The following is a 14,531-nucleotide window of genomic DNA, read 5'->3' as shown; positions in this document are numbered from 1 at the left end:
TCAGCTTTCCTGCTCCTCTGATGCTGCCTGGCCTGCTGTGTTCCTCCAGCTCCACACTGTGTTATCTCAGACTCCAGCATCAGCAGTTCGTACTATCTCTGTTCAATTAAATCACTGCTTTCTGTGAAAAGTCCTGAATGTTCTTGGACAATATTCATGGAAAATGTATTCTAATAGAACTCCTCTCACATCACTCATATTATCCTGATTCCCGGAGTTCAGGAAATTCCAAATACGTGCCCCGTATGCATCTGAGAAAGTGGCTCTGATGTCCTCCAGTGTCCAATGTTCAAGGTATTTTTCCCACTCGTCTTATGGAATCGGATAGAAGAACTTGGAAGGCAGGATGAAATGCCATTGCACTTTGCACCAACAAATTCATCCAGGTTATTTGTTTTACACCAGCTTCTCAGTTCATGGCTCATTAGCAAAGGGCCCTGGTGAGCCCAGATTTCACCCTGTTATTTACTGATGTAGTCGATCATGCAGTTTTGTGTGAAGTTAAGGTGTTGGCTAATTCCCAGAGCTGCACCATTCGCTAGAGATTTTCCTGCTGGGCACAGATGGAGTTTGTGAATGGCAATGGCTTCAAGGATATGATGTTCTGTGCCCAGGTAGATGCCACGTATTTCCACAGGAGAACCAGCCTACAAGTATCTGAGAGCATGTGAACCCAGTATTGTTCCAAATCACAGATTACCTGCAATACACAGAGTTAAAGGTGGTCATTTAGGGTGTGTTCCCACTTCCATCACCCATCGCCACCCAACAATTCCTCCTTTAACCCTTCAAAACCATCACAGAGAGAAGCTTTTTATCAAGGATAAAAATTATTTACAAAATAAGAAAAGTCCTGAATCACACACTACCCCCAACCCACCCTGGCTGTGGAGTTTCTCAATGATTACTGAAGTAAAGTTGCCCACCTATTCTCTGGAGATTTTGCTGATAGACGCAAATGGTAGGCTTGCTTATGTCACCCTTCAAAATGATGAGGGAGACAGTGATGGGACTTGCCACCAGCTTTCTGGCAATCTCTGTCTCTCATCAGTCAATACAAGGTTTATTAAGACACTGAAGGGGAATGGACTCTGCAGTTTTCTTGCTCACTCGACAAAAAATACACGAGTCTTGTGCTGAACACTTTCAATCAGCTCTCCCATCCTCAGTGAGGAGTTTTCCATTTGAGATCAGGGTCTGCTGTCTCCCTGTCTCAGGAAGATGATCTCACACAAAATGCAGGCCTAATCCAAACTGTCCAATTTCTGCTATATCAGCCTACTCTTCATTATTAGCAGAATGATGGAAAGGATTGTCCACAGGACTATCAAGTTGCACTTATCAATAATCTTCTCCAAATAAATATTCCCTCTAAGTTCTGTTTGCTTTGCAACGCTGGCTTGCTGCTGTAGGCAGTTCCCTTGAACCTTTTGATGCTTTGGATGTGGAAACGCTGCTTGTGAACAGCACATTCCAGACTGTGGTGTAGCTGATTTGATTTGACTTATTGTTGTCACAAGTACCTAAGTACAGTGAAAAGTTTTGTTGTGCACGCAGTAAAGACAGATCATAACATACAAGGACACACAGATCATAGGGTGAACAGAGCGAGGCATACAGGGTTACAGTTGCACAGGAGGTGTACAAAAGCAAGATCAGCATTAGATTTGAAATCTGAGAGGTCCATTCAGCAGTCTAATAACAACAGAGAAGAAACTGTTCTTGAAACTGCTTAGAGGGAATTGTGCTCCGCTACATTGACCTGAAAAACTCTTCCAGTGATGGCCTGGGCCAGGGATAATCAGGCTCCAATGACCAAAATCCTGGAATTCCCTCCCTAAGGGCATTGTGGGTCTACCTACACCAGGTGGATTGCAAAGGTTCAAGAAGGCAGCTCAAACCACCTCCTTCTCAAGGGGCAACTAGGAACGAGCAGTAAACGAAGCCCAGTCAGGAATGAAAAGGAAGGCAGGGTGCTTCTGATTAAACACTGTTTGATAGCTCTGTTGCTGTCTTGTCCATTATTGTGCTAATCATTGAGATTAAATTAATGAGGTGCTAATTGATCAGATCAGATTACTCCTGCCTTTCGTGGAGAGGACATATCTGGGCAACTTTTCCATGTCATTAAGCAGATGATTTGGTCTGGTTTTATTGTCATGTGTATTTTGTTACAAAATACAGTGAAAAGTGTTATACAGACACTTTCAGGCACAATCTTAAATCACGGAAAAACAAACCAAAACACAGAATATAAAGGCAGAACCATGAAGAAATAAAGAGAACGTGTCCAACTTTACAGTCCTTCTTGTTAAGTGCTCCACCATGGGCCATGGGCCTGGTGGCCAGGCATGAGGCCCCTTCACTGTGCCACCGCCGCTGCCACTGAAATGAAAGTTGCCGCTCTTTGATGCCGTCTCAGCTCCACTGACGGCCTCGCCACTATGCGTCCTCGCCAGTGCAGGCGCCACCGATGCCACCAGGCACCGCACGGCCCAAACCCGACTCCACCGTCGCCACCATTCCGCTTCAGGCCCACCTCTCCGCTGCTGCCTCCGCCCCCAGTTCTCGTACCGGGCTCAAACCCGCATCCCGCCGCTGCCTCCTGGCTCTGTGCCAGGCGTTGCCGGGAACCCGAGCTCGCCTCTGCCACAGCGGCCATGAGTCAGCGCCGGGACAGCCTGGGCGATGCTGAAACCCCCCACCCCCCACACCCCCGGGAACGTAAACTCTGATACCGCCGCCACAACCTCGCTCTTCAACAAGAGGTGGGCAAAATAAAAGAAACAAAGAAGGCGGAAAAAACAAAGAGAAAAAGAAACTAAAAGAAAAGAGGCTGGTGTAGACAAGCCCCACTCTCAGAAGCCCTCGTCCACTGCCATCTTGCCAGAAGTATAAAGATGGTGATCCCCTTAAATTTAAACAGTGAATTCTAGCTCTAGATTCTCTGACAAGAGGAAACATCCTTCCCACATGCACCCTGTTGAGATCCCTCAGGATTATATATATATTTGAATGGTATACAGTTAGGAGGATGTTGCCTTGGGAATCCTCAACATTTCTACACACATCGGGAGCAGGTGGGATCTGAATCCGGGCCTCCTGATTCAGAAATAGGGACACTGCTACTGCATCACACTAGGACCCCTGTTTTTTAAGATGAGGGCATGTGGAATCTGGTGATGTTACTGAGGTACAATTGGACAGCGTTCAGGGATGGAGTAGTCAGAAGCTAACCTTTGGATCAAATATAACCCAGTTTGTGAATGGCAGAAGAGGTTTATGAAAATGCTTCCAGAGATGAGGAATTTCAGTTATGAAGGTAGGTTGGAGAAGCTGGGAGTGTTTTCCTTGGAGGTGAGCAAACTGAGAGCATATCTGATGTGTTCAAAATTGCAAAGGGTCCGACCAGAGCAAACAAGGAGAAGCTGTTTCTTCTCGTGAAATGAAAGCGAACAGAGGAGAACAGATTTAATGTAATTGACAAATGAAGAAAAACAATGAGAAAAAGATTTTCTTTGCATAGAATGTTTAGTATCTGGATTGCATCTCCTGAGATTGTGGCAGGTTCAGTTGAGGCATTTGAAAAGGAATCGGACTGCTATTTGAAAAGGAAAAATGTACAGGGTTACAGGGAGAGGGCAGAGAGTGACATTAAGTGAATGCTCGTTTGTAGAGCCCATGAAGAAATGTTGCGCCAAGTGGTGTCTTTCTGTGCTGCAACAGTTCTGAGATTCTGAATTTCTGCTCAACCAGGACTGGGTGTTTGGCAAATGGTGTGACATTCGAAGCAGCGGAAGAGTTTTGAGAAGTGACGGTGAGAGAGAACTGGGTGTTAGCACTGTACGTGTGAAATTTGGCAGTCTGTTGAATGATTGGAAGGCAATGTAGAGTAGGTGGGCAAAGATGAAAACAATGCAGTTGTGAATAACTTAGTGACTCCAGACACCATAAAGTCTCATGGGTTCAAGTTAAACATGGGCAAGGAAACCTTCTGCTGATTACTACAAATTACTGTTTTCCCTTACCTGATGAATCGGTACTTCTTCATGTTTAACAACATTTGGAAGAAACACTGATGGTGACAAGGGCACAAGATGTACTCTGGGTGGGGGATTTCAATGTCCACCACCAAGAGTGGCTCAGCAGCAGTACAACTGATCGAGCTGGTCGGGCCCTAAAGGACACAGCTGCTGGACTGGGTCTGTGGCAGGTGTTGAGAGAACTAACAAGAGGGAAAAACATATTTGACTTCACCCTTACCAATTTGCCGATTGCATATGCATCTGACCATGACAGTACAGTAGATCAGACAAATCTACTCTAGAACCTTAGATTCCTGGAATTCCTTCCTGGAATTCCTTCTCTAATGGTATTGTGGGCCAACCTACAGCAGGTGGACTGCATCGGTTCAAGAAGGCAGCTCACCCACCACCTTCTCAAGGGCAACTACGGACGGGGAATAAATGCTGACCCAGCCAGCAATGGACAAGTCCCAAGACTGAACATAAATAGAAAAAACACAAATTCTGTAACAATTCCTTCAGCTATGAGCTATTTACTCAATTCTCCTGCTTCTACAATCACTAGATGTGGCACCAGGAATATTAACTTTTTATTATTAACTTTTGAGGTCTTGCTTGTAGGCCTAGGAGCAATGATCCAAATGCAGACTAACTGCTCACTTAAAATTTGTAGGGAGGATGAAAAGTGAAGCCAGCACATAGAAAATGATGGCGAGGTGATTGCTGTAAACACCAGAAATCACAGTGGCAAATTCAGTTCTGTTGATCCTGCAAAAACCTTCTTACTAACATCTGGAGGATTATGCCAAATTTTGGGTGAGCTGTCTCACATGCTAGTGAAGTAAGGCCCACGATAGAGATTTCCACAGAATCATACCTGACAAATTCTCAGATACCATATCCCTGGGTATGTCCTGTTCCAAAGGCAGCACAGACCCAGCAGAGATGGTATGTGGTCAGGAAGAAGTTTCCATGACAGTCCTCAACGCTGAGTCTTAATGCTGTGAAATCTAATGGTGTCAGGTCAAACACAGGGAAAGAAACCTCCAGCTAATTACCAACCATCGTCCCTCTCAGCTTATGAAATATTCATGTTGAACACCACTTAGAGGAAGCACTGAGAGTAGCAAGGGCAGAATATGCTCTGGGTTGGGAACTTCGATATACATAATGAAGCGTGGCTTGGCAGCACCACTACTGACCCAACGAGTTGGATCCTAAAGGACATTGCTGCTAGACTAGGTCTGTAGCAGCTGATGAAGGAACCAAGAGTGAGAAACATAGTTGACCTCATCCTCACCAATCTGCCTGGTGTTGATGTAGCTATCTATGACAGTACCAGTAAAAGTGACCACGGCACTGTCCTGCTGTAGACAAAGTCCAATTTTCACTTAGCGAATGCCCTCCATTGTGTTGTGTGGCACTATCACTGTGCTAAATGGAACAGCCTTCGACTAGATCTAGCAACTCAAGACTGGTCATCCATGAGATGTTCGAACACAATCTATAACCTCATGGCCCGACATATCCCCCACTATACTATTGCCATCGAGCCAAGGGATCAACCCTGCTAAAATTCCTTTGGGGGAGGCAATGGTTTAGTGGTATGATTGTGATACAATTAATCCAGAAACTCAGATAATATCCTGTGGATCCAGGCTTGAATCCTGCCATGGCAGATGGTGGATATTGAATTTAGTAAAATATATCTGGAATTAAGAATCAACTGATAACCATATTTAAGACAGAGATAGATAGGTTCTTGACTGTCAAGGGGACCAAGGGGAGAAAGCAGGATAATGTGGTTGAGAAACTTATCAGCCATGATTGAATGGCGGAGCAGACTCAATGGGCAGAATGGCCTAACTTCTGCTCCTATGTCTTACGGTGTTATGAAACCATTGTCAATTGTCAGAAAAGCCCATCTGGCTCACTAAGGTCCTTCAGGGAACGAAATCTACAATCCTCACCTGGTCTGGCCTACATTGTACTTCAGACACACAACATTGCTGACTCTCAACTACCCTCTGAAATGGCCTCACAAGCCATTCAGTCGTATCAATTGCTACAAAGTCTCAACAAAGACACAAAACTGGATGGATCACCTGTCAGTGACCTAGGCACTGGAAGAAATAACAACAGAAACAGCCCTCTCGACTCTGCAAAGTCCTCCTTACTAATATCTGGGGGCTACTGCCAAAATTGGGAGCATTGTCTCATACATTAGTTAAGCAACAGTTTGACGCAGTCATACTTACAGAATTGTATCTGCCAGGGTGGCATGGTGGCTCAGTGGTTAGCGCTGCTGCCTCACAGCACCAGGGACCTGGGTTCGATTCTACCCTCGGGCGACTGTGTGGAGTTTTTCTCATTGTCCCCTTGTCTGTGTGGGCTTCCTTGGATGCTCTAGTTTCCTCCCACAGTCCAAAGATATGCAGCTTAGGTGGACTGGCTGTGGGAAATGCAAGGTTACTGGGGTGGGTTTGGGTGGAATGCTCTTCAGAGGGGCAGTACGGAGCTGACCGTCTAAATGGCCTGCTTCCACACTATAGCGATTCTATAATGCCCTTTAGAAAATAACCCACTTTGCCACAAATAGCATATTGAAGATGAATTTAGTTCAAGAAGACATGAGGTGAAATGAATGGAGGATATTTTACAGGCTGAGATGAGCTGGATAACCTGTCACGAGAGTTATTTGGAGCAAAACCACTAGCATTGACAAATTGGACTGAACGGTCTGTTCCTGTACTATAAATTATTTTCTGGTCAATCTAATGTTATGAGTAATGCCACGTGACATCAAATTCTTATACATTACATGATATAGTACGGCTGTCTTCATAAAATTCTGTATCCGTCTCCCTGTCAGAAATCCCACAGAGAGCCAGTTGTAGTATCAATATTATTTCGGCATAAATAATTCACTGAGGAGCAGAATATTAACTGGAGATCCATTAGCTTTGATTTACCTAATACATTAAAGGAGGTTGAAGTCAATTCATGGAGATCAAAGGATAACCAATCCCTTGAATTAAATGATATAAGGTCAAGGGATTTAAAGGAACGCACTTTCAGGTTCTGTCCTGAAAATCATGTGTGTCACTGAAGATGTCATGAAATCTAATGAGGTTTCTTTGTAGTGATACAATAAGAGGAGGCAAGAGATGAGACTACTTTTGAATGAAGCATCATAGAATCTCTACAGTGCGAAAGAAGCCATTTGGCCCATCGAGTCTGCACCAACTCTCCCAGCATCCCATGTAAACTCATCCCCCTACCTTATCCCTGTAACCCTGCATTTCCCATGGCTAACCCACCTAACCTAAACATCCCTGGACACTATGGACAATTGAGCACAGCCAATCCACCTAACCAGCACATCTTTGGACTGTGGGAGGAAACCGGAGCACCCGGAGGAAACCCACGCAGACACGGGGAGAACGTGCAAACTCCACACAGACAGTCACCCAACGACGGAATCAAACCCAGGTCTCTGGTGCTGTGAGCCATCATGTCACCCACTGTAGTCATCCATTGGGGTCCATCAACTAGTTAGTTTCCCCACGGTTCAGCTTAGATAGGACATTAATTTAGAAAATAACTAAGTAATGCAGCTGCTGGAAATCAGAAATAAAATCAGAAAATGCTGGAGGTACTTAACAATCAAGGTCACTACCATGATAGAGTAAAACAGCTTTAATAGTTTGGATCTTAGCGGGGTTTGGGGGTGCAGAACAGGGTCACCCTGCACAGGCACAAATGCTGGGGCGATCCTGTCTTTGTTCCACAGACATTTAATGGTGGTCAGGAGAAGAAGTCCCATTCCTGACTTCTACCAACCAGTCAAGCGGCTAGCAGCTCACTGGTTACAGCAGTGCCACCAGGAGATGTGGCCACTGCTCGTACTGCAGACCATTCTGAGCTTGGTGTGCGGAAATGGAACACAGGCTTTAAGGTAATGGGGCAAGGATGTTGAGGGGTATGGGGCAAGGGCACTCAGAGGTTGGGTGGGGAAAATGAGGGCTGGAAGGCCTTGGGAGGGATCCAATGGAAGCAGGGTACCTATTAAAGATGCAATGCCATTCTGGCTGAGCTATTAACTCAACTCATGAAACCTCTTAGCCATGGGCCTGTTCTTACGCAGGTAATATCCCAAATGCAGTTGAAGGAGACTCTTGTGTGGCTGTTAATTACCTACTCAATTGGCCCATGGGAGAGGAGGTTGTGGTGGGGCTTTCAAAGTTTGCTCCTCCACCGGTACAGAGGAGCAGGAGGTGTTGGGGCAGATGGATAAGTGGTGGGAATAGCTCCCATAACATGGCATCCAACTTTGTGCCCTCACTCATCTCTGCCTTTCAACTCAAACTGGATTATTGGCGAGGGGGACAGGAGGCTGTGATATAATCAGCCCAACGTTTCAGATTGTTGATCTTCTGTCAGAACTGGCAAAGGTTAGAAATCAAACACATTTCAAGCAAGTACCTCAAGTAACAGCTGGGAATGTTGAGGGAGGGAAGACCATAAGGCCATAAGGAACGTTTGTTCCACCATTCAATAGGATCATGGCTGATCCAACATTCCTCATGTCCACTTGTCTGCCCTTTTCCCAAAGCCCCTATTGACTGAATGATCAAGAATCTATCGATCTCAGTCTTAAATATACACAAAGACTCTGCCCCCATAGCTCTCCATGACAAGGAGTTCCAAAGACACTCAATCCTCTGAGAGAAGAAATTTCTCCTCATCTCAGTCTTGAATTATTCTGAAACTATGTCCTCTGGTCCTGGACTCTCCCATGTGAGGTAACATCTCTCAGCATTTACCCTATCAAACCCTTTAAGCATCCTTTATGTTTCAGTGAGATCACCTCTCATTCTTCTAAACTCTAACAAGTAGTGTCCCAACCTGTTTAACTTTTGCTCATAAGACAATCCCTCCAGACCAGGGATCATCCTAGTGAGCATTTTTAAAAAATTCATTGTGTGGGATGTGGGCGTTGCTGGCTGGCCAGCATTTCTTGCCCGTCCCTCGTTGCCCTCGAGATGGGCAAGAAATGCTAGCCAGCCTGCGACGCCCACATCCCACAAAATGAACTAAAAAAAATTCCCTGAACTGCCTCCAATGAAATGATATCTTTCCTTAAATAAGGGACCAAAACTGCTCACTGTACTCCAGATGTGGTCTCACCAGTACCTTGTACAATTACAGTAAGACTTCCCTACTCTTTTATTCCAACCCCCTTGAAATAAGGGCCAACTTTCCATTAGCCTTCATGACTCCCTGCTGCCAGCTTTCTGTGTTTCATGTACAACTACCTCCAAGTCTCTTTGTGTAGCAGCTTTCTGCAGCTTTTCTCCATTTAAATAATCCCATTCTTTTGCTCTCCCTTCCAAAATGAATATGTTTGGATTTTCCCCACATTATACTCTATTTGCCAACATTTTGTCCACTTACTTAACCTATCAATATCTCTCTGTGAACTTTTTGCATCACTCTTGCAACCTGCTTTTCCATCCATTATTGTGTCATCTGTAAGTTTGGCTACAGTACATTTGCTTCCTTCCTCCAAGTCATTAATATATATTGTGAACAATCATGGTCCTAGCACTGATCCCTGTGGAACTGCACTGGTCACAGGTTGCCAACCTGAAAAAGTGCCCCTTATCCTTACTCTGTTCTGAGGAAGGGTCACCGGACCCAAAACTTTAACTCTGTTTGTTCCTTCACAGATGCTGCCAGTCCTGCTGAGCTTTTCCAGCAACGTCTACTTTTGTCCTTATCCCTACTCGCTGTTTCATGTACTTGAGCCAATTTTCTATGTGTGTCAAGATAGAACCTCCACCATTGTGGGCTTTTTTTTTATCGTATGACTTACCCTTTTTGTGAGGTACCTTGTCGAGCACATTCTGGAAGTCCAAATACAATACACCTGCTAGTTTCCCCTCTATCCACTCGGGATGATACTTCCTCAAAAAGCTCTAATAAATTAGTCAGACATGATATTCCTTTCACGAACCCATGCTGACTCTGCTTGATTTGATTATCATTTTCCCAATATTCTGATATTACTTCCTTAACAATTGATTCCAATACTTTTCCAACAATACACATTAGGCTAATCAGCCTATAGTCACCCACTTTTTGCCTCCCTCCCTTTTTGAATAGGGGTATCACATCGGCAGTTTTCCAATCCACTAATACTTCTCCAGAATCCAACGATTTTTTTGGAAAACTACATCCATTACACCCAATATCTCTGTAACTACTTCTTTTAGGATCCAAGGATGCAAGCCATCAGGCACCGTGGGACTTATCTGCTTTTACTATTTCTCAAGGAATAGTGATGCTACTTAATTCTGTATTCTTTAGTATTAATGGGACGTACCATGTTGAATATTGTTGAGGGGGAAAAGGCCTCTCGGGAGAGCAGCTCAGTTTATGGCACCATGGATGACTGTACTGCACAGCAGTGGAAGAAAAAGACTGAGACAATTTTAGTCATGGGGTCTCGATCGTAAGGGAAACTGGCAAACGGTTCTGTGGCAGCACATGACACCCTTGAGTGGTATGTTGCCTCCCTGGTGCCATTATCAGGGATGTCTCAGAGTGGTTTCAGTGCATTCTGAAAGGGGGGATAAATATGGAACATGCTGCCTGAGAGGGTGGTGGAGGCAGGTTATAGAGTCATAGAGTCATAGAGTCATACAGCGTGGGAACAGACCTTTCGGTCCAACTTGTCAACGCTGACCATATTCCCAAACTGAACTAGACAATCTTGCCTGCACTTGGCCCATATCCCACCAAACCTTTCCAATTCATGTACTTATTCAAATGTCTTTTAAATATTGTAACTGTACCTGTTGTGCCTGTAGCACCACTTCCTCTGGCAGTTCATTCCACACACGGAGCCACTGTATCAAAAAATTGCCCCTCATGTCTTTTTAAAACTTTCTCCTCTCACCTTAAAAATATGCCCCCTAGCTTTGAACTCCTCCATGCTCGGGAAAGACCCTTGCTATTCACCTTATCTATGTCCCTCATGATTATATAAACCTCTATAAAGTCACCCCTTAACCTCCCACACTCCAGTGAAAAGGTACCAGCCTTTCCAGCCTCTCCTTATAACTTAAACCCTCCATTTCTGACAACATGCTGGTAAAACTTTTCTGAACCCTCTCCAATTTAATAATATCCTTCCTATAGCAGGGCAACCAGAACTGCACACAGTATTCCAGAACTACACCAACATCCTGCACAATCTCAGTATGACGTCCTGACTTCCAAACTCAAAGGTCTGAGCAATGAAGGCAAGTGTGCTAAATGCCTTCTTAACTACCCTGTCTACCTGTGACACAAATTTCATAGACTTTTGTACCTGAACGTCAAGGTCTCTCTGTTCTACAACACTACCCAGGGCCCTACCATTAATTGTATAACTCCTGCCCTTGCTTGTTTTACCAAAATGCAATACCTCACATTTATCCAAATTAAACTCCATCTGCCAGCCCTCAGCCCATTGACCCAACTGATCAAGATCTGTTTGTAAATCTTAGATAACCTTCTTCACTGTCCACTATACCACCAATTTTGGTGTCATCTGCAAACTTACTAACCATGCCTCCTATATTCAGTTATGTAATTAGAGCTAATATTTTTGACAAGGAAGCAGCTCTGAATTAAATGGAATAGACCACATCAACAACCGAGGTCTATGAGTTCTCTTGGATTGGACACTCCTGTTCTCTTGCAACATTTAAGAAGCATGTGGATTGTAGGCGATGGGCCAAGTGCAGATAAATGGGATTTGTGTAATTTGGTGTTTGTTGGTCAGCATAGACATGGTGGGCCAATGAGTCTGTTTCTATGCTCTATGACTCTGTGACCGAAACTATGTTTGAAGTATCTTCCAATGGAAAGGCTGAAAGGCAGGAAAAACTAAAAGGCGAAGGGGACGATGGTGCAAGGCCTAACAACAAAATGGTCATGGGGAAAGTGAATAAAACAAAAACCTTTTCTGATGAAGGGTCTAGGCCCGAAATGTCAGCCTCTCTGCTCCTATGATGCTGCTTGGCCTGCTGTGTTCATCCAGCCCTGCACCTTGTTGTCTCAGATTCTCCAGCATCTGCAGTTCCTACTATCTCCAAAACAAAAACTAAGATTGCTGAAGGTATAAATAGCAGCGCCAGCAGCTCCTGTCTGCTCAAAACATTGTGTGCAACTGACTATTTGTTACTATATAGGATCCCAGTGGAATATGTTCCAGTCAAATTAACTCCAAAGACATTGGACATATTCAAAATGCAGTTGATTGTTATGGCGGCACAGGAGGATGAATCTTACTAACTTACTAACAGCCTATGGAGCTATCATATGGCACAACAGTAGTGTTCCTACCTCTGTGCCAGGAGGTCTGGGTTGAAGTCTCACCTGCTCCAGAAAAGTGTAATAACATGGCATGGTAGCTCAGTGGTTAGCACTGCTGCCTCACAGCGCCAAGCACCTGGGTTTGATTCCAGCCCCGCTTGACCGTCTGTGTGGAGTTTGCACGTTCTCCCTGTGTCTGCGTGGGTTTCCTCCGGGTGCTCCGGTTTCCTCCCACATTCCAAAGATGTGCAGGCTAGGTGGATTGGCCATGCTAAATTGCCCGTAGTGTTCAGGGATGTTTAGGTTAGGTGGGTTAGATGTGGGGAAATTAGGGGAATGGGTCTGGGTGGGATGTTCTTTGGAGGGGCGGTGGGGACTGGTTGGGCCGAATGGCCTGTCCCCACATTGTAGGGATTCTATGATCTCTGAAGAGGTTGATGAAAACAGAAACCTTGGAACAGGATGTGGAGGGTCTATTTCCAGCAGGACAGCACTTCTGTAGAGTCTGTAATGATCGGTTACAGGTAGATTACAGATGCCTGACCTGTGGTGGATATATGAGGAAATGGTAAATGATGAAAAGTAAAGCAAAACAGCATTTACAACCTCTTCCTATCACCCGAAGAAAGGCGGAATAAATTCCTGTTGGTGGCAGCCGGATTTTACATTCCTTTACTGAGCTTTGACCACTGGACGTTGTGTCTAAGCCATTGCATCCAATGCACAATCAGGGAAAATGATGGAAAACATGTTGGAGTCAAAGTTTCCTTCATTTTGATCCCATTGTTTTCACACCTTCCCAAATTGGTGGGAATATCTGAGGTTAATAGTTACTCTGTTCAGAATCACAGAATTGTTATGTCACAGATAGAGGCCATTTGGCCCATCGTGCCTGCTCTGGCTCGTTAATAGAATGTCAATACCTGGTACGAATATCCTTCTTTGTCCCCATACCCCCCAAATTATTTTAATACCAATTATCATCCAATGTGAATGTTTTGATTGAACCTGTCTCCACCACACTTCCTGGCAGTGAAATTCAGACTGTAACCACTCCCTGTGTGAATAAGATTTCCCTCACTTCATTCAACTTTCTTTTGCAGATCACTTTAAACCTATGCCCTCGTGTTCTTGTTCCTCTTACCAGCAGTGTGGCGAAAGGTCAGGGTGTGAAAGGTCAGGGTGTGAAGGTCAGGGTGTGGGTGCAGCAGAACATGTTTCAAACCTGTGGGATGAGAGCAGGAAGCCAACACCAGGATCTCCAACAGAACACTTGGCTGTTCTTCACCCTTGGAATCTCAACAACCAGTTTGACCAAAAAACAAACAAAAGTCTCTTTCCTCAGTCCAAGGTTAACCCCAGTTTTGTCCAACTAGATCCATGAGCTTAAAATAGCATGGAGATTCCGTTCCTGTTGATACCAGTCATCGAAAGGCATGCTTTCAAAGAGTGTTTCATGGTTCAAAGGTAAGAGGATGATGTTTCTCATTGCTATATGAATTAGGAAGGCTATGGACTGATCTGGATAGTTGGATAAATTCCCATTGAGTCCCACCAGGAAACAATAAATGGGTTTCTCAGGATTCGCATGGGCAGCTGATTCAATGGAGCAAACAGCTAGTGCTAAGGGACCCAGTTCATTGGTAGAATCTACAAACATGAGCCCTGGGGTTGTATCTGGGCTGGGGTAATAAACATCAAATTTACCCATCGTTTGTTGAAGGTGGATGATGAGCTGAGGTTGTCTATACAGGATAAAACAAGAAACACAAGCAAGGTGACCAGGCATAATCTCTTCTGTACTTTTATAACACCCAATTGTTCATCAGTGACTGCTGTGGAACACAAAGATAAAAGATCTGATTCACTAACTTTGTTAAAAAAAAAACTTAATTTGATTCGACTCATAATAAGAATGCCTGGACTGAGAAAAGTCTGTTTGGTACATGATTCCCATTCTTTCCTGTCTCCATGCCATTATGTCACGAACTTTTCTCCTGGAAAGACATCTCAAGAGCACAAGGAAGAGGGTGAACTGTTAAACAGTGTGAGTCAGATAGGATGGGACTTTTGTCAAGGTTGAGGGATGACCTTATGAAGGATTATAAAATCATGAGGGGCATGGATAAATGGATGAAT

General features: G+C 44.5%; 1 pseudogene; it reads right to left on the bottom strand.

Moving 5' to 3' along the window:
- Positions 1 to 312: 312 nt before the first annotated feature.
- LOC125484641 lies at positions 313 to 14,103 on the bottom strand (annotated as a pseudogene).
- Positions 14,104 to 14,531: the final 428 nt, after the last annotated feature.

The sequence above is a fragment of the Rhincodon typus genome, chromosome 13 (genome assembly GCF_021869965.1).
Source record: "Rhincodon typus isolate 14 chromosome 13, sRhiTyp1.1, whole genome shotgun sequence".
Classification (NCBI taxonomy): Eukaryota; Metazoa; Chordata; class Chondrichthyes; order Orectolobiformes; family Rhincodontidae; genus Rhincodon; species Rhincodon typus.
This window is presented reverse-complemented; position numbering and strand designations above follow the sequence as displayed.